This window comes from Canis lupus, chromosome 9 (assembly GCF_011100685.1).
Source record: "Canis lupus familiaris isolate Mischka breed German Shepherd chromosome 9, alternate assembly UU_Cfam_GSD_1.0, whole genome shotgun sequence".
Taxonomy (NCBI): Eukaryota; Metazoa; Chordata; class Mammalia; order Carnivora; family Canidae; genus Canis; species Canis lupus.
Genome location: NC_049230.1, coordinates 11224902 through 11245060, shown reverse-complemented (window position 1 = coordinate 11245060; position 20159 = coordinate 11224902). Strand labels below are relative to the sequence as shown.

The 20159-nt window shown below is 38.0% G+C and overlaps 1 protein-coding gene across 3 annotated transcripts in view; it reads right to left on the bottom strand.

Moving 5' to 3' along the window:
• ABCA6 (ATP binding cassette subfamily A member 6) overlaps positions 1–19741 on the bottom strand; it is a 114546-nt gene extending 94805 nt beyond the window's left edge. The window contains exons 1-2 of one of the 3 annotated variants that reach the window (XM_038546754.1): positions 19559–19741; positions 19405–19481 (exon numbers count right to left, since the gene is read on the bottom strand). The gene's annotated coding sequence lies outside the window, so the exon portion shown is untranslated. The remainder of the gene's footprint in view (positions 1–19404; positions 19482–19558) is intronic. The other 2 variants (XM_038546762.1, XM_038546755.1) reach the window with 2 other exon arrangements.
• Between the last annotated feature and the right edge of the window lie 418 nt (positions 19742–20159).

Genomic DNA, 20159 nt, shown 5'->3' with positions numbered 1-20159 from the left:
TTTTAAATAAATTATAGTTACTTGTAGAACTAAGACTAAATGTTTTAAAAGGAGAAAGTGTGGTTTGTATTGTTAGTACGGATGCAGCAATCGGGAGGATTGGGAGAGCATGTGGGAAAAAAGTACTTTAACTGCTTTCAGTTATTATATTGAAGTAATAGTATTATTGGACATATTATATTTCTGGATAGAACAAATGAATAATTAGGGATAATCTAATTCTTGGATTCTCTGTATCTCTCCTGGAGAACCAGAATTTACAGTGATGAGAAAGAACCAGAATTTACAGTGATGGGAATTTACAGTGATGTAATCTCAGATTACAGTCGTAATATGGGGGAAACTAAGTAAAAGCTCTATAGTGCTATATTTGAATTGTAAATATCAGTGTGAATTCATAAGGCAGTTATCTTTAATATATGCATGTTATTCTACATATAAAATCTATCTCTGCTGTTGAAAAAGTCTAGGAACAATGATCAATCCAATAGCAAAAATATTTCTAATATGCAATTCTCCTGAAATACTTTCCCTAACTAAAAGAAATCTTGCCACACGAAATAGGGAATCTACTTAGAAAAAAAAACAAACAAACAAACACATAGAATCTTGTCAAAAAGAATCAGAAACTAACCTCCGGCTCCCTTTGACCAAAGTTGGGACGATTTGAGTTTCAATAAGAATAAAAATTACCATGCCTTGAAACTTATTAAGACATATTTAAATCCGTGAGTTTATAATTGTATTTTAAAAAAATCAGTCATCTTTGAAGAATGTTAGGGAAACAATTATCTAACATAGAAAAAGGTTAAGCAAAAAATTCTGCTTTCAATCATTTGTTTTATCTGTTTTCCTGTTCCACCCTGTTAAAAAAAAATTAGCCCCAATAGGAGCTAATCATAATATATAATTATGATTATAGTTAATAATTAAACCAATTCTCTTAATTGTCAATATGAGCTGAAATTGCTAGAATTTAACAGAAATGTGTTTTTATGTAATTCTCATGATCTATTCACAATGTTTTATATAAGAAATTCTCTTGAGATCCTTGGAAAACTGCATTCTTTTTGTTGTTATTGTTGTTGTTGAAAATTCTGCATTCTTGAGCCTTATTTGAGTTAAGTAGATTATACCAAAATTTGTATGTAATCAGGAAGAAAGTGGAAGAGGGTAAAATATACAAGAACTGTGGAACTTTAAAAGAAATACATTAGTTTTACCCCAATAACTGAGATGTCTGCATCTGGTAATGGTATCCCTCTTGGAAGTTAAATCATCAAACCATACTTTTTATGCATATTATTTGAATTTTAAATCTCTTTTCCTTGTATTTGAAGAGAAAGAGGGTACACGGCATATTTACACAAACACTGTCCCCAACAGCATGCTATACTAACAAATTTTTAAAACTCTCTAGCCAATGTAGGCCCTGCTAACTTGGACTGTTTTCTATCAGGAAAACTTCCGAGCTGTGTTTTTTCTCAATTTGAGGCACTTAGCAAATTGGATCCAAATGTAATGTTTATCTCAAAAACACTGAAGACAATATGGTATGCATCTCTGTTGGCACATTTCAGTAACAGCTTTTTCTATCAAGGGAAAAATATTGCCTTGTCACTAGTTTCACTTTATTCATCTTTTTTGAGTTATGTAGTACAGTGGCTAAAAAGGGGGGGGGTTTCTTAGGCAAAAATCTTTACTTTTCTGTGCCTTGTTTTTCTTATTTGTGAAATAATAGCACTATAAACTGGGAGTGATCCCCTGGAATACAGTAAGTTCAATGTTTGCTACTGTTAGACTGTTATTATTGTATACTATTCTCAAAGTCTATGGAGAAAGGGACAATATACAAATGGAGAGAAAGAGAAAGAGAGAAAGATGCATTTTACTCTGTGCCTTGTGCCATATAAGCATCAGCACTGTCTGTGCTAAGTAGTTTAATAATATGGTCTCATCTAATCCTTAGTCCTAGCCAAAGAACACCTTATTGACTAACTCTATGAACTGGCTTTAATATCATTATGGTAAGTGAGTTTAATGTTCAAATTTTTCACACCCTTCTTCTCTGTTTCACTACCACGAAGGCATAGAATTAGCCCCAATCTTGGGCTCGGTTTGCTTTGGCTTTGTGGTGGGCGGAATATACTTTCTTGCCCCTTGACTTTGGATTTGTCCACATGACTTGCTTTAACCAATGGGATTTTATCAAATATGACTTGCGCAGGAGCTTGAAATGTGCTGTGCAGTGAAACTTGCTCTCTTGCGCTTCTGTGATTAAAGAAGAATATGTCCAGCTATGCTGCTGACCCATGGAGGATGAGAACCACATGGAGCAGACTTGATGCAACTTGTAATTTAAATTCAAGCCCAGCCAAGCCCCAACTAGTTGTTAGACACCAGTCATACCACAAATGAGAAGGAATAAATGAGTGTTATTTGAGGTTAATGGGTTTTGGGGGTGGTGTTTTATGCAGTGTCTTTCTGGCAATAGCTAAGAGAATACATGCACCATATTTCTCTTCTTCAACTTAGGGAAGCATAAGCATAATCCTTACTTAATTTCTACTGCCAACATCTTAAAATGCAATACACGTAAGCTACTTAAATTGAATGCATTCCCCTCCCCCCCAAAAAAACCCTCCTGAATGCATTTCATTTCCTTTATAACCTAATGGGTTTCTCTGTTTATTAATGTGTGATACACAGGCAAGCAAGCAACTTAACTCACAACTTAAGACACAAGATGGGTCTCTTGGAGACGCATCACTGTGATCAGTTTCTTTTTTTTTTTAATTTTTTTTTAAATTTTTATTTATTTATGATAGTCAGAGAGAGAGAGAGAGAGAGGCAGAGGGAGAAGCAGGCTCCATGCACTGGGAGCCCGACGTGGGATTCGATCCCGGGTCTCCAGGATCGCGCCCTGGGCCAAAGGCAGGCGCCAAACCACTGCGCCACCCAGGGATCCCTGTGATCAGTTTCTTAAACCTTTTTCTTTCCCTCATAACATTGAATGATGTAAAATATATAAAAGGGAAGAAATAAACCACACAAATAAAAATAAACCATGCATTTATAATTTTTCCCTTTAAAATGAAATGTGGTGTCCTTATATTTATGCCAGCAACTGATGTCAGGTTCTCCACCACAGAATGATTTGTTGTGACCTAAACTGAGATGCTAAACAAATTTATTACATGAATTATAGAAAAATATATTAGAAAAAAGAAAAATATATTAGAAAACTATACATATTTTGTTTCTTTTCATCTTCACTACTTATATATTTCCATCATTTTACAATATGGTGAACTATTAATATCATCAGAACAGTGTTGATGACTTTTAGTATTCATTGACATGATTTATAAGACTCATTTTAAAAGTTACTGGACATCTATCGCACCCAATACATTGTGATAGGTGGTGGAGAGATAGCGATCCACTCCTCACTCTCATGGAGCTTTAAATTTCATGGTGGAGCAGAGAAGGAAGAGGAGACATCAAACAACCCATTGCACAATCAATTGTTTGATTATAATTGAGCACCTGCATTAAAAAAGTAGAGGGTGTTCTAAGAGCAAAAACAGGGAAGACTTTCCTGAAGAAATGACATTTATTTATACAGTGATCTTACCTGAACAAAGCTTGGGGAAGGGGGAGTTGAGGATGGAGAAGAAAAGTCTGAGCAGAGGAAACAGCATTTGCAAAGGAAAGAAGGGGTATAGTGTAGTGGAGGCACAGGAGGGAGGTCCTTGAAGGAAAACTGACAGGGAGAGAGGCAGAAGAAGGGGCAGAGAGAGGGAAAGAGATGAGGCTGGAGAAATAAACTCCTCCCACAGTTCAGGCAAAAGATAATAATAGTGCTGGTGGCAGAGTTGAGAAGTACATGGATTTCAGTTTAGGATTGACAAAGTCTGGACGAGAGATTGGAGGTAACGGGGTAGAGGAAATTTTCTCTGATAATTCCCCAGTTTCTAATTGGTCACTTAGGTGGGTAGCTCTGGCATTTGCTACAATAGGAAAATTTTTAAAAGATTCAGTTCATTTTTGAACACACTAATTTGCATCCTTTCGGAAGCGTCAAAGTGGAGATACTCGGCGATAACAGTCAGGTAGGTAGAACTAGAGCAGAGGTTAGCAAACGATGGTCCATGTACCAAATCTGGTCTACCACTTATTTTTATAAATAAAGTTTTATTGGAATGGAGCCATACTCATTTCTTTACATACTGTCTATGACTTCTCTCATGTTACAAGTGCTGAGTTGAGTAGGTCCCCTAGAAAAAGTTTGGGCCCAGGAGCCTATAATATTTATTACCTGGCCCCTTACAGAACAAGTGTGTTGGCCTATAAGATGAAGTAGGGCCCTTAGAGTTATCAGCATGTAAACTGTAATTAAAGTTATGGAAATAAATAATACTGTTCAGAGAAAGTATATAAGATGGGGAAAGATGCCTAGGTTAGAACCTTGTGGAATTACAGATTTAAAGAAGCACAAGTGTGAAGTTGGATGAGCTGGCAAGACTGAGAAGGAAAGGTGGAAAAGTATACGAAAACCAGGTGAAGCCTCTGCTATTTAGTTAAAAGATCAAGTAAGATAAGGAATGAAAAATGTCCATTGTAAATTGACATGGGAGTTGTCAGAAAAAGCTGTTTGGGTGGTGTGATGGGGACAGAAATCATCCTGAGTTGAGTGGAACCTACATGAAGGCCACCCTTTCACGAAACTTAGTTGTTTGGAGGGAGCTAGAGTACCTGCCTGGGGAGGAAATAAGGAAAGGTCCTGATAACATGTGAAGAAATCAATACTTTTAAATCCCAGAGAGAAGAATCCAGTTGAAAGGAGAAAGTTGAAGAAAGAAGAGACAGAAAAGAAAATCCATTTTACAACCTTCCTGATAATGTTGGGAGGGACTGGATCCAGCCTGTGAACTGAGGAAGGACATCAGTGAGGAGGCTGGAGGAAAAGGATGGGTGTAGTGAGTGGTAGGTCTGTAGTTTAACAGGGTTTGTGTTGGGAAGTTGGGAATATTGCCATGTGTCAGCTTCTTTTTTTCTCTGAGAATAAGAGACAGAGCATAATCTAAGAGTGTAGGGGCAACAGAGAGTAAGAGGTAGAGACTGGAAAGACAGGGAGAAAATACAGAAGGTATAAAATACATTACTTAAGTTCTGCACTTACTTATTTAATTGCAGCATTCATTGAAGTTTGAAAAACTACAAACTCTTTTTGCCAGTATCTTGTCACGTATCAAAAAATTTTATCATCCATATCCCAACAGTGTTCTTTAAAGAAGGAGAAAAACATGCCCATCGTTATGCAATGGAATCTATCAATGGAACTAAATCATTAACTGTGGCTCTGAAGTGAAATATCTACATGCCTGCTCAGAGCCCATGATTATACAATCTAGAGCATTTTTAAAGCATTCCGCAAAACTGGAAGAAAGCAGCATATTATTGAATGGCGGCCAAAGCAACTGGACTCATTCTGTAGTAAAGACTGATCACTAAGTTCGGGGAAAAAAAAGTGTATTACTTATTTCTTGATTTTATTGATGTTTCTATCAGTCATCCCCAATTGGGGATTTGATGAAACAGCAATAAAGATTTAATCAATTCTTACATAGTTACCTGCATGTTCAGACTGTTCTTCCATAATTGGGATTCCATATCCCCAACTAAACTTCAGCTGATATGAAAAAGCATCATTAAACACAACCCTCACCACTTCATGATGGTTTTCTTTTTTTTTAATAAATTTATTTTTTATTGGTGTTCAATTTGCCAACATACAGAATAACACCCAGTGCTCATCCCGTCAAGTGCCCCCCTCAGTGCCCGCCACCCAGTCACCCCCACCCCCCGCCCACCTCCCCTTCCACCACCCCTTGTTCATTTCCCAGAGTTAGGAGTCTCTCATGTTCTGTCTCCCTTTCTGATATTTCCCGTTCATTTTTTTCTCCTTCCCCCTTTATTCCCTTTCACTATTTTTTATATCCCCCAAATGAATGAGACCATATAATGTTTGTCCTTCTCCGACTGACTTACTTCACTCAGCATAATACCCTCCAGTTCCATCCACGTCGAAGCAAATGGTGGGTATTTGTCGTTTCTAATGGCTGAGGAATATTCCATTGTATACATAGACCACATCTTCTTTATCCATTCATCTTTCTATGGACACCGAAGCTCCTTCCACAGTTTGGCTATTGTGGACATTGCTGCTATAAACACATGATGGTTTTCTGAAAGTACTGTAGCCATCATTTATCAGCAATTCCCATGATTGTTCTTCCTGCCATGTATGAAAAATATAAATAATCATATCAACTCATCCTAGAGAACACAAAACCAAGTTACAATTATTTAGGTTTATTGGTGTCACATACTATTCTTAAGTATGTGTCTCTAAATTAGGTCCTGAAAATCTTTTCTATCATTTTGGCTCAATGTAAATATATGAAAAGATACAAATGACATGTCTTTTAAAAAAACCATTTGCAGGGGGACCCGGGCGGCTCAGTCAGTTGAGCATCCAACTTTTGGTTTCGGCTCAGGTCATGATCTCAGGGTCGTGAGATCGAGCTCCACATCAGGCTCCAGGCTCCATGGGGATTCTGCTTGAGATTCTCTCTCTCTCTCTCTCTCTCTCTTTCTATCCCTCCCCTCACTCTCTCTCTTTTTAAAATAAATAAATCTTTTTAAAAAACTATTTGCAGCATTGTTTTAGTGTGATCCCATTATGATAAAGAAACTGATCTGTGTGCCTACATATATATGTAAAAATATATGTCTATTTATGGAACCAGGTATATATGCATGTATACATTATCTTAAAAAGATACAGACAAATTTAAATATACACATGTATGGTGTGGAGGAAGCTGTGGTTAGGATAAAAGCAAAAGTTCTCTTTTTTTTTTTCTTCAGTTTGTACTGCTTAGCTTTTTTTAGGGTGACTATTACCTTGGTGATTAAAATAATTTTAAAAATTAAAAAGAAAAAAATACTTAAAATAATCAGTGGAAATACTTGAGAATTTGGTAGGTGGTTTTTTTCTCACCAATTTTTTTTCTGCCAAGAGTACTAATACCTATCACATGAAAATACTTTGCCAGTAGAAATAAATTGCAGCAAATAATCAGAATACAAAAATCACAAGTGAAGTTAGAGTATACCTCCAGGTTCTTTGGAGTCAAGAACATTCCTTAGAATTAAGCTCATAACATTCATAATGGATGAGTTCATAATCTGTAGAAGTAATCCACCCAATAAGTGGTTAATTGACCTATTACTAATAGAAATGTCAGAAACTTTTGAAGTCCAACTTATGACCTCCTTTTAAATACTTTTTAAAATAATTTCATGTATTACATCCCAGGATTCTTATTAATTTTAACACAGTATTTAAATCTCACTCAGGACAATGTCTACACGAAGAAGGAAAAGGTATTTATTTTCATAGTGTCGCCATATCTTTCAAAACTATTCATCCTTCCAAACATGGAATAAGGCTGTGGCATTTTTATGAGGACAATACTAATTTCACTGATTTTCTCAAGCAGTATACAAATACTGTGAAGGTCAAAACATGAGCACTTGGGCTGAATAGCATGAGTCAGACAAATGTAGAATGATATGGCAAGAGAGGAGCTATGATTGGAACAGGTTGGCATGGCAGGTGAATTGGCTGCTTATATTCAAAAAGGATAGACTTCAATGAGCCATGAGACTCCAAGGATGGAAAGCAGCAGGGAGCATACACTGCAGGCAGGGAGACTAGTCCCTGTGGCTTCTGTAAATGCTTCTTGACTTAAAAAGAGATGTGATAAATGATCAAATGGTGGAAGCATGGAAAACCAGATCAGTAGAGAATGAACACTGGTCAGTCAGAGCACAGGGCCAATGTGGGTAAAGGAAACGGGCAGAAGTCAGAGATCTAGAAGCTGCAATGAAGAATCACCAACAGAAGAAAGTGATCCAGGGATAAAGACTGAAATCATCTAAGAAGAGTCCAAACTATTTTTTCCTATTCCAACCTTACTTTTTAGATTACACATCATAGAATAATAATGACTCATAACAGCCCAGATTTCAAGGATGAGAGGGGTGAAGGTAATATATGTAATTTATGGCTCAGTGGTTAAGCATCAGCCTTCAGCTCAGGGTGTGATCCCAGAATTCCGAGATCAAGTCCCACATCGGGCTCCTCTTGAACCTGCTTTTTCCTCTGCCTGTGTCTCTGTCTCTGTGTGTGTGTGTGTGTCTCATGAATAAATAAAATCTTTTTTTTAAAAAAAAAGAAAGAAATCTCCAGTAAGTCTATGTCACGTCTCACCCACATACCCTCACCTGTAGCCCCACACCGATCCTACATGGCAGGTGGATTAAGAGTCCTTGCCCCTGGTGAAAACTACCAAAGTATAGGCTAAGTAAATAAATTCAACTTGCAAAACAAACTTCAAGTTTAACATGTGAAGGTTGCCTAATAATGAAACATTTGTCTTTGGGCAACACACCTTTCATAAAGGAAGCCAAAGCCATTTTATCCATTATCCTCTGTGTCATGTTAGTGACTGGGGTATATGCCACCACCAGATCAGAGTCATTAAACTCACCCACACATCCCAGGACATGAGGTGGCTGTTCAGGCAGATGGGTAGCTGGTCTCATTGCTCCCTGGCTTATCAAAACCAACTTTAAAAGAATTTTTCAGTAGCACCTGGGTGGCACAGCAGTTAAGGGTCTGACTTTTGTTTTTGGCTCAGGTCGTGATCTCAGGGTGGTGAAATCAAGTCCCACTTCAGGCTCAAGTTTCTCTCTCCTTCCGTTGCCTGTTCTGCTTGTGCTTTCTCTCTCTCTCTCTATGCAATTTTCACTAATTTTCTGAAGTGTATTAGTGGTTATGTAGAATAGGTTTTTAATTTTTGTAGGTTCTAGCTCAAGTATGACAGTAAAGTGTCATATATCTTGAAAGGCCAGACACAGAGATGAAGCAAAGATGGCAAGAAGTTAACACTTGTCAAATCTGAGTTGTGGGCGAATGGGATAGGGTGATGGAATTGGGTCAGTATTTCTACATTTTGAGATTTAAAACATTTTTGATAAGTTCTTTTATAATTCTAGTGGGTGATTATTATAAATGTACTCTCTATCAACTTAACAGCTAAAATATTCTAACTGAACTGCTTTAAGAGCTACTACAGAGAAGGAAAAGAAGGATGTGAACTCTGCTACTCCCAGAGAAATGGTATTCACTATTTTTAAACAGAATACAGCTTCAATGTGGCCAAAGCAGGTGCAGACATATCTCAAGGAAACACACCAAATCCGTTTGACCTTTATGTCTGTGTCCTTATACTGGGAACGTAACAGAATGCAAAGGTATTGATAATCAGCAATCCGGCTCCCTAAAACCACTCTATGTTTACAAAAAAGCATAGTCTTGAAAAGAGATCCCAAAAAAGTTCCCTAATATTTCCTCATAGACTTTTTTCCCTCAGCCCTCCCAATTAATAATAACTGAATCAAACTGTCCTCAGTAGAGTGCTATCATTTAAAAATCTATTCAGTGGCACCTGGGTGGCTCAGTAATTGAGCATCTGCCTTTGGCTCAGATTGTGATCCCAGGGTTCTTGGGATCCAGTCCCATATTAGGCTCCCCTCAGGGAGCCTGCTTCTCCCTCTGCCTATGTCTCCACCTCTCTCTCTCTGTGTCTCTCATGAATAAATAAAATCTTAAGAAAAAAAAGAAATATAACATGAATAAAATAATATCGTTTTTTTTTTTTGTCAGAGAATTGCCCATGAGCAGTCTGTACTTTGAATGGCACGCTTTTGCATGCTTATTTAATATCTAGATAACCACTGAGTAAAGCTAATTAACATCATAGTCATTCTTAGATGAACAAATCAAAGAACGAATTTCTTAGAAATTCGTTAGAAAGAACGAATTTCTCCTCTTAAATCCATGGGTCCCCCTTTTGTGAACTAAGAATGCCAGACAAATGCAGATGAAAACCAAAACCATGTTCATGGATATGACTGAAGTAATTGATTTTTAGGTCATCATGATGTGTAACAGATTCTTCTGTCTTCAATTTGAAATCACAACTCTGGTTACTCAAACTCATTTGAATAAATGTTGATGTCATATACAGATTACAAGGTTCAGGGGCCTCTGGGTGGCTCAGTCAGTTAAACATCTGCCTTTGGCTTGGGTCATGGTCCCGGGGTCCTGGAATCAAGCCCCATGTCGGGCTCCCTGCTCAAAGGGGAGTCTGCTTCTCCTTCTCTTCCCTGATCATGCTCTCTCTCACTATTTCTGTCACCATCTCTGTCTTTTCTCTCGCAAATAAATAAAATCTTAAAAAAAAAAAGATTACAATGTTCAGAGAACTTGCTCTATTTTCTTTTTTGACAAAAGTTAAAGCAACCAAACATCAAAAGAACTCTAAATTCTAACAAGAAAGTTTCTAAGTCAAAACATTCCTCTTCACCTAACAGCTATACAGGTCTGTTTGAATAGCTCAGTAAGCTACCCACAAAGACATTTTAAAAGAAAAAAAAGAAACCACAGGGAAAAGTAACCTGTCCTAATGCCTACACATTCCCAAGAACTAAAACCTTCCAAATTCTCAAAAGGCTACCCTGAGAAGTATAACACTGACCAGAAGAAATTAATTATATTTGTAGACACTTCTGAGCCTCTTTTCCATTTTAACATCACACTAAAATACTACATAACTGAGTTTTAAAAATTAATTCACTCATTAGACCTATAATATAAAACTTAAACTAATTTAGAAATATCAGAATAATATAATAATTTTAATAGTATCAATCAATATGTTTGGCATTGGCTATATGTATATACTTTATGCCTTACCTTATGCAAAGTGGAAGGTAAAAAACAAATTTAACTGTCAGGAAAATGAATGAGGAACTTAAAAGGACCTCTGATTCATTGTTTCCTTTTTGTCTAGGAGGACAACTAAGATTCCTTCATGGGCTCTTCTGCAAATGTTTGCCTCTTTTAAAACTGTTTTTATTCAGTTTGGCATCTGAAAACAGGACATAGCCTGTGTGTAAAAAGCCTGCCAAATGTTCTTTATTTGTTAGGTTGGTTTTTGTTTGTTGTTTTTTCCCCCCGCATGTCTTTCTTGTCCAGTTACTCTGCAGGGACTGTAGTTATGGATGGTTGGCTAAGCACGGCACGTGATATTTATTGTTCTGTCCTTCCAGCATTCATAAAAAGTGATCAGATTCCTAAAGGAAGAAAAAAACCCCACAGTGTTTGGTAAGTGATTAAAAAACTAGCTTTTAGTGATTAAAAATTAGACAGCCAAGTCAAAAAAATAAAGAGCAGACTAAAAAGAAAGAAAGTTGAACAGAGAGAGGAAAAATGAGGGCCAATCATCTCAGAAATCAGAATAATGCATGTGAACAAAAACAGACACATGGATCAATGGAACAGAATAGAGAAATGGACCCTCAACTCTATGGTCAACTAATCTTCAACAGAACAGGAAAGAATATACACTGGAAAAAAGACAGTCTCTTCAATAAATGGTGCTGGGAAAATTTGACAGCTGCATGCAGAAGAATGAAACTAGACCATTCTCTTACACCATTCACAAAGATAAACTCAAAATAGTTGAAAGATCTAAATGTGAGACAAGAATCCATCAAATCCTAAAGGAGAACATAGTAACAACCTTGTTGAACTTGGCCACGGCAACTTCTTGCAAGACACATCAAGAAGGCAAAGGAAACAAAAGTAAAATGAACTATTGGGATTTCATCAAGATAAGCTTCTGCACAGTGAAGGAAACAGTCAATAAAACTAAAAGACAACCTATGGAATGGGAGAAGATATTATTTGCAAATGACCTATCAGATAAAGGGCTAGTATCCAAGATCTATAAAGAACTTATTAAATTCAACACCAGAGAAACAAACAATCCAGTCATGAAATGGGAAAAAGACATAAACAGACATTTCTCCAAAGAAGACATAGACATGGCCAACAAGCACATGACAAAATGCTCCGCATCACTTGCCATCAGGGAAATACAAATCAAAACCACAATGAGATACCACCTCACACCAGTCAGAATGACTAAAATTAACAAGTCAGGAAATGACAGATGCGAGGATGCAGAGAAAGGAGAACCTTCTTACACTGTTGGTGGGAATGCAGGCTGGTGCAGCCACTCTGGAAAACAGTGTGGAGGTTCCTCAAGAAGTTAAAAATAGAGCTACCCTACAACCCAGCAATTACACTACTGGGTATTTACCCCAAAGATACAAATGCAGTGAAACGATACCTGCACGCCAATATTCACAGCCATGATGTCCACAATAGCCAAACTGTGGAAGGAGCCACAATGTCCTTCAACAGATGAATGGATAAAGAAGATGTGTGTGTGTGTGTGGAATATTAGCCATCAGAAAGGACGAATATCCACCATTTGCTTCAATATGGGTGCAACTGGAGGGTATTATGCTGAGTGAAATAAGTAAATTGGAGAAAGACAATCATCATATGGTTCACTCATATGGGGAATATAAGAAATAGTAAAAGGGATTATAAGGGAAAGGAGGGAAACTGAGTGGGAAAAAATTAGAGGGAAAACAAACCCTAAGAGACTCCTAACTCTGGGAAACAAAGGGTTGCAGAAGGGGAGGTCTTGGGGGGATGGATGGGGTAGCTGCGTAATGGGCACTAAGGAGGGCACTTGATGGGATGAGCACTGGGTGTTATACTCTATGTTGGTAAATTGAATCTAAATTAAAAAAAGAAGAATGCACATGGGAAGTTTTCACCTAAAACTTAACTGCCCTTCAGTTAAGTAGTTCCTTGTACAAATGATTGCTGTGTTGTGGAAAGTATGCAGAATGGCTTACAACGCTTTTCCTTATTTACTACTGAAAGCAAACCTATGTCGCTACTAGAGTCACAACCATGTTACAGATTCGAAAGTGGGTCTTCTAGATGGAGGTTATTTGCAGATGTTCAAATAAAGGCAGAGCCCACATGTGAGCCCAGAGCCGTGTTTGGGCTCCAGGCCCCTCACTCTCAACAATCGCTATGAAAATTATGCTAATTAAAACAGTATCTAATACCCATTTTCATAGTTTAATAGTTTAGACAAGAATGGAGCACCCTGAGACTATTTCAATGACTACCATTTTCATTGAGAAAATGGACGTAAACATTGTCTTTGACTCTAATTGTATCCCTACCTTATTGTTGGTCACATTTCTCCTCTTGTTTTGCCAGTCACTACTAGAAGTAAGAGTCTATGAACCAAATAACACCAACTATTTAACCTGGTTCCAATTCCAGACATTAATGATGATATTTATTTTATATGGGTGTGGGGTAAAAAAAAAAACAACAAAAAATCATATTATAATACATACACACACTTTCTTAGGAACTAAATTTAGAAGCTAACTTATTTCTATAGTTTTAGGGATTTTAATCTCCACTATAGTGCAGTGACGTGCTTACAAGTGCAGGAGTCTGAGATCTACATTCCAAACCTGTCACTCTTCAGCTTGGACAGGTGACACCAAATCCCCAGGCCTCCATTCCACATGTATCACGGAGGCTGGACTTTGTCTGTTCTGAGCCTCTGCACATTTCTACCTGGGTAGTAAGTACTGCTTCTGGGTCCCAAGGCTGAACTCCTCCAGACTTGGATTTGTGGGGACCCATGAATCAAGCCAGCCCTCCTCAGCACACTTCGCAGATCTCTTAATCTACTCCTTGGTCTTCCTACTCTCCCTGGGTCCTCAGCCCTACTTCTGCACTCGTTTCAGTACATAAATTTAATGTTTTACTGAAATCTCAGAGATCACTGAGTGGAGGCTTCCCTCCCACCCTCTCTGCTTCATGTGAAAAGTTTCCTGAGGAAACCGGGCCAGTCTTTGCCAGACTTAATCTCCCTGCCTCACCTCTCAACCCAGTCTTATAACCTACTCTAAAATCCGGCTCCCCCTTTATGACTTCTAATATAATATTTTCTCTCCTCCTTCCCTTTCTGTGGACATGCCTAATAATTAATTATATGGGGAAATTTTCTACTGACTGCTGCTGCCTTTCGTAAGCCAACTAATCATATAAACTTCGTCTACTAGCTCATCTCACATTCACTGTGCAAATCCCCATGGTATTACTTTCTTGGGGCTCTGTAACAAGGCACCACAAACTGGGTGTGTTAAAAATGACAGAAATGTATTCCCTCACAGTTCCAGAAGCTGGAAGTCTGAAATCAAGGTGTCATCTCCCAGGCCACGCTCCCTCCTGGCTCCTGGGGCTTGATAATCATCCTTCTCATTCCGTATCTTTGCTCTGTAACCTCATTATCACGTGGTGGTCCCCTCTGTGTCTGTTCTGTCCCAGCTTCTTATACAGAGACCAGTCATATCAGATTAAGGGCACACTCTACTTTGGTATGAGATTATGTCTATAAAGACCCTATTTTCCAAATAAAATCATATTCACAGGTACCAGGAGTTGGGACTTCAATCTATCTTTTTTTGTGGCATATGATTTGGCCCATAACAAACACACAGGCAGTACTGAGTGAACTCAATTTTTATAGCTGATGGTCATTTGACAGTTTTTCTTACCCCCATACCCATGCTACTGAAACTAAATGAAACTAAGCTCTCAGATCTTGCCAATGACCACTGACATCTTGGTATCAACATCTGCAGTACTGTTTTCTTTTGTTTTGTTTTGTTTTATCTTTCTGTAGCATTTTACACTGTTGAGACCTATTGCTAGGAACTCTGTTACAAGTTACCATTTTCCTTCTCTGACTTCTCTTTTTCTAACAATCCTCAGTTTATTTATGTCCCTTTGCACTTTTTAACTTCAAATTTTGGCCTTTCCTTTAATAAATATATCCACCCTTTCAGCTTTATCCTAGATCTATGTTTCCAGCCATCACCTCCTTATACTGGATCTATTTATTTCATTTTGACACATCAAAACTCAAGTGTCTAATTTATCTTCCCAACACACTTGGCTCACTAAGCCTTTTCTTTTCTTTTTTTTTTTTCTTTTCTCTTACCAGATACCCAGTTGAGAATCTCAACACTTGTTGAATGGATAAAGAAGATGGGTGTGTGTGTGCATGTGTGTTCATGTGTGTGTGCAATAGAATATTACTCAGCCATAAAAAAAGAATGAAATCTTGCCATTTGTAACAACATGGGTAGAACAAGAGGGTATTATGTTAGGATAAATAAGTCAGCCAGGGAAAGACAAATGCCATATGATCTCACTCATATGTGGAATTTCTGAAACAAAACAGATGAACATAATGGAAGGGAAGGAAAATTAAGATAATAAATAAAATAAGATGAAAATAGAGAGGGAGACAAACATAAGAGATTCTTAACTCTAGGAAACAAACTGAGGGTTGCTGGAGGGGAAGGTGGTGGGGCGATGGGGTAACTGGGTGATGGGCATTAAGGAGGGCACATGATGGAGTGGGCACTGAGTATTATATGAGACTGATGAATCACTAAATTCTACTCTTGAAACTAATAATACAAGTTAACTACATTGAAGTGAAAAATTTAAAAATAAATAATTTTAACATTTGTTTGTGTTTCTCTCTCTTCCTCATAATCAATATCAATTTAATTACCAAGCTCTACTGGCACTTAGGGGCTTATGTAGATCTCTAGAAAGGGCATTATGTTTGCCTTGTTGGATTTAGTCTTTTTCCTGGACTGGAGAGCTGGATTGAGGAACTAGTTCTCTCCTCAGATTCATCTTTTATAGTTATACCAAAAGTTAGCTTCTTAAATATTCTTCTGTTATAAGTTGATTGATTTGTGCATCCCAGGTTTATTTCTCGCATAAATAAAAATAATTCAGGGATGGCTGGGAGGTTTAGTGGTTGGGCATCTGCCTTCGGCTCAGGGCATGATCCCGGAGTCCCAGGATCGAGTTCCACATCGGGCTCCTTGCATGGAGCCTGGTGCTGCTGTCTCCGCCTTTCTCTGTGTCTCTCATGAATAAGTAAATAAAATATTTAAAAAACAATTCAGATTTCTTTAGAAAAGTAACTATATTTTCAAAAATTCACTTCCCTTTTCTCTTGTTCCCAGATATGAATGATATTTTATTGCTAGATCTTTTTAAAAAGAATAGCTTTAGTTTTAATGATTGAAACTATTATTTCCACTCAATGGTTTTTTAAAAGATTTTATTTATTTATTCATAAGAGACACAGAGAGAGAGGCAGAGACACAGGCAGAGGAGAAGCAGGCTCCCTGTGGGAAGCCCAAGGCAGGACTCCATCCCAGGATCCCAGGATCATGACCTAGGCCAAAGGCAGACGCTCAGCCACTGAGCCACGCAGGTGCCCAACTCAACGATTTTTACTTTTGTTATTATGCCCTCATTTTTATTATGAAATATCTCCAACATATAGGAAAACATAGGGGAATGTAACAAAATACCATGTATATGTTCCCCAAACTTTAAAAAATTAATATTTTGTCACATTTAAAGTGTCCTTTGTAATCTCTCCCTAATCTTATGCCTGTTCCTTTAGCCCAGGGCATCTCTTCCCACTCATTTCTGCTTTATGAGTTATATATGAATTCCTGAACAGAATATACCATTATTTCATGTGTTTGTAAATTAAAAGAATAATATAATACTACATATTTTATTCTGCAACTTGCCTTGTTCACTTACGATTTTACTTATATTTTATATATCCATGTTGATACATGTTGATCTAAATAATTTAACTTTTTTAAAGAGTGAATAAAATACAATTCATTTAAAACTTACCTATTGCTGGTCACTACGTCTCCAGACAGTTTTTCATTCTTACAAACAGGCTGTTGTGACATCCTGGCAACTGCCTCCTTTTGCATATATGTAAGAATCTCTTTATGGTGGTGGGAAGTAAGAAAAACTGGTGCTCTTAATCAGTACACCTATAAATCGGAAATGTCTCATGGACCCTACACAAAATATTTGAAATATGAGTGGAAACCCTACAATGCTGAAGAATTGATGGTGATAGAAAGGGAGGTGGGCGGGGGGTGGGGGTGACTAGGTGATGGGCACTGAGGGGGACACTTGATGGGATGAGCACTGGGTGTTATTCTATATGTTGGCAAATTGAACACCAATAAAAAATAAATTAAAAAATTTTTTCAAAAATAAAAAAAAAGAAGTAAGACTTAAAAAAAAAAAAAGAATTGATGGTGATGGTGATCTATTCATTTCCCAGCTATCTAAGCACATAAGGTTGGATCATTATACAGATTTACATATTATACTAACTCAATTTAGCTGCAACATGACTGAAAAGGATTTCTACAAAATAAAAAAGTGTGCATTACTGAGGGGGTGGTACTAGGCAGGATGAGCACTGGGTGTTATATGTTGGCAAATTGAACTCCAATTAAAAAAACTAAAAAAAAAGTGTGCATTACAAATTATTTTAATAATGCACATATAGGTGAAAAATAAGAAAATGGCACTTCAAGTATGAAGCATGGCCACGTATTCATAATTGACAAGAACTCTTCCATCTTTATCTCATCCTATCTGGTTTATTGTTGTAAACATTTTATATTAACACAGTAATACATGTGGGACGTGTGGGTGGCTCAGTGGCTTAGCGCCTGCCTTCGGCTCAGGGTGTGATCCTGGGGTCCCGGGGTCGAGTCCCACATCAGGCTCCCTGCATGTAGCCTGCTTCTCCCTCTGCCTGTGTCCCTGCCTCTCTCTCTGTGTCTCTCGTGAATAAATAAATAAAATCTTTTAAAAAAAGATATAAAGTCAAGATTGTATTATCTACCTTGTATCCATAGCTCCTAACCTAGTGTTTGGGCCACTGCAAGAATTTAAACACAAAAGACACTGAATTTAATCACTGACTACTATGCATATGATCAAAGCCAGTTGAGTCTAGGGGCCAGCTGGCTATGCACCAGGCTCCCTTTCCCAACACACACACACACACACACACACATACACATACACCCTCAGAATGTAAAACTCCTTTGCCACAAAAAGTCAGTCTTTTAATTATGCACTCTTTACAAATTTGTCTTTTCTGATCTAAATGATCAAATAGCTTTAGGGTGAAAATCAAGTAGAGTTAATTTTCAGAAACTCTCAGGGAAAGGAACTAAACCCTCCAAAGTCTGTTCCTGAACTGTCTCCCTTCCTTAGACCATTCACAATTTTTGCCCGGACACCTCAGGCTTCCCTGTATCCAGGATCTTCTCAAAGCAGGTGATTGAGATATCCATTTAAGTTTGAAAATCACTGTTTAGCTACTGCAAATTCTCATTTCTCTATGCTTTTCACAACTGACCACTTTTGACTGATTATCTTCAATTGACCTAGCAGGAAGACAGGAAGAATAATAAAATTTCAGTCACTACCAGCTACCTTTGGCAACACACACCCTCATATGTGTGTGGAGTTGCATGCATACTCAGAGATCTACCTATTACACACATTGCTTTTAATGAGTGAATTCAATGTTGTAAGTGCCATAGGGCAGAAGCCAGATCCCACGAGAGGCTTAGTAGCACTCTCTGAAAGACATCAAGAACATAAGCTCTGAAGTCACACTGCCTGGATTCAAATCCCATTGTGCTACTTAGGAACTCAGTGTCATTGAGTAAATCATTTAACTTCTCCGGCCTCAGATTTTCCAGCTATAAAGTGGAGGGTGAAAATAAAGATCCTTAATTCTTAAGGTTGTTGTAAGGATTAAATACAATATTCAACACTGGTGGTAAATACATGCTCCAACTTTAGCAAGTACTAGAATCACCTGGAGAGTTTGCTCTAATTACACAGATGGCTGGACCCCACTCCTGGAGTTTCTGAGAATTTACGCTTGTAACAATCCCCAGCAGATCCTGACATGGGCAGTCAGAAAACCACTGGTCTACAAAAAGTGCACAGAACAACAGAAGAAGGAGAACAATGCCCTGCACAGAGTACGTACTCAAAAAATATTATCAATTACTACTTCTAAAGCTTAGTTCTTAACATATCAAGTCTCTTCTAACAGCAGGAATTATCTTACTTTTAAAGTTTTCCCCAAAAAACTAACAGTTTTGTTTTGACTCATCTTGATGCTTTGACCCACCTGAGAATTATCATTGAAATACTTAAGTGATTGTTTACATGGGAAAAAAAATAAACTGAATTTTCTCAAATATGTATCACTAGATTTACTATTGAAACAAAATAAGAAGTAAATATCAGAGACGGTAGTTTATCTTTATTAACAATGTTATCCCCAAAGCACCTTTTCTGGCAGTTTCTTTTTACCATCTCTGCCCATCTCCCTTCCAGTTATCCCAGTTACCAATAAAACTTACTTTCCACGTAAGAGATAACACAGGATTCCCCGGCCACCTTTTGGAGAGTTCCTGAAAAGTTTTGGATTTTGTGGCTCCTTAAAATGAACAGAAGGTGGGATTTAAAAATCCAGCCTCAATCCCTGTCTACCACCCACTTCCTGTGCTTTCTAACCTCCGCTCTTCAGCTTTCTTCCATGTGATGAAGGGCTAGACAGTCTTCTTGCTCATCCTCTTTCTTGTTCTTTGTTCGGACATCGTGAATGCTGCTGTCTCGTTACTTCCCAAATGAAGCAGCACAAGGTTCTCGTGAACCTTGACCATTTGACTCCGTAGAGTTCAGCCTCAGGCTTCCCAGACTGCCTTGCTGGCTCCAGTTTGGGCTCTTGGGCCATTGCTGAAGCAGCCTTACTCTACCCTTCTCTGGTCCCAGGGAAGTTCCCCATCAGCACAGCCCTCTGCTGCTCTCTGCTGGTCAGAGGGGTTCACATTTTGCTGGGTCTCTACTAGGCACCTGCAGCAAGTACCCCCCCCCCCCCCCCCCCCACACACACACACACTTCTTGGTCCCTGCAGTGAGGCGGGAGGATGAGGATACTGGGCCTTAATTGTACAGCTTGAGATAACACGTTTTTGAATAAAAACCTGCCACATTTCCAATGTGAGATTCATTCTCCCCCAGCACAGAGCTCTGCGTTTAAATTGTAAATTCTTATTCTAAATTCTTTTGACTTTCAGTTAGACTAGAATGACCAAGAAAACTTCAGTGGCTTTTT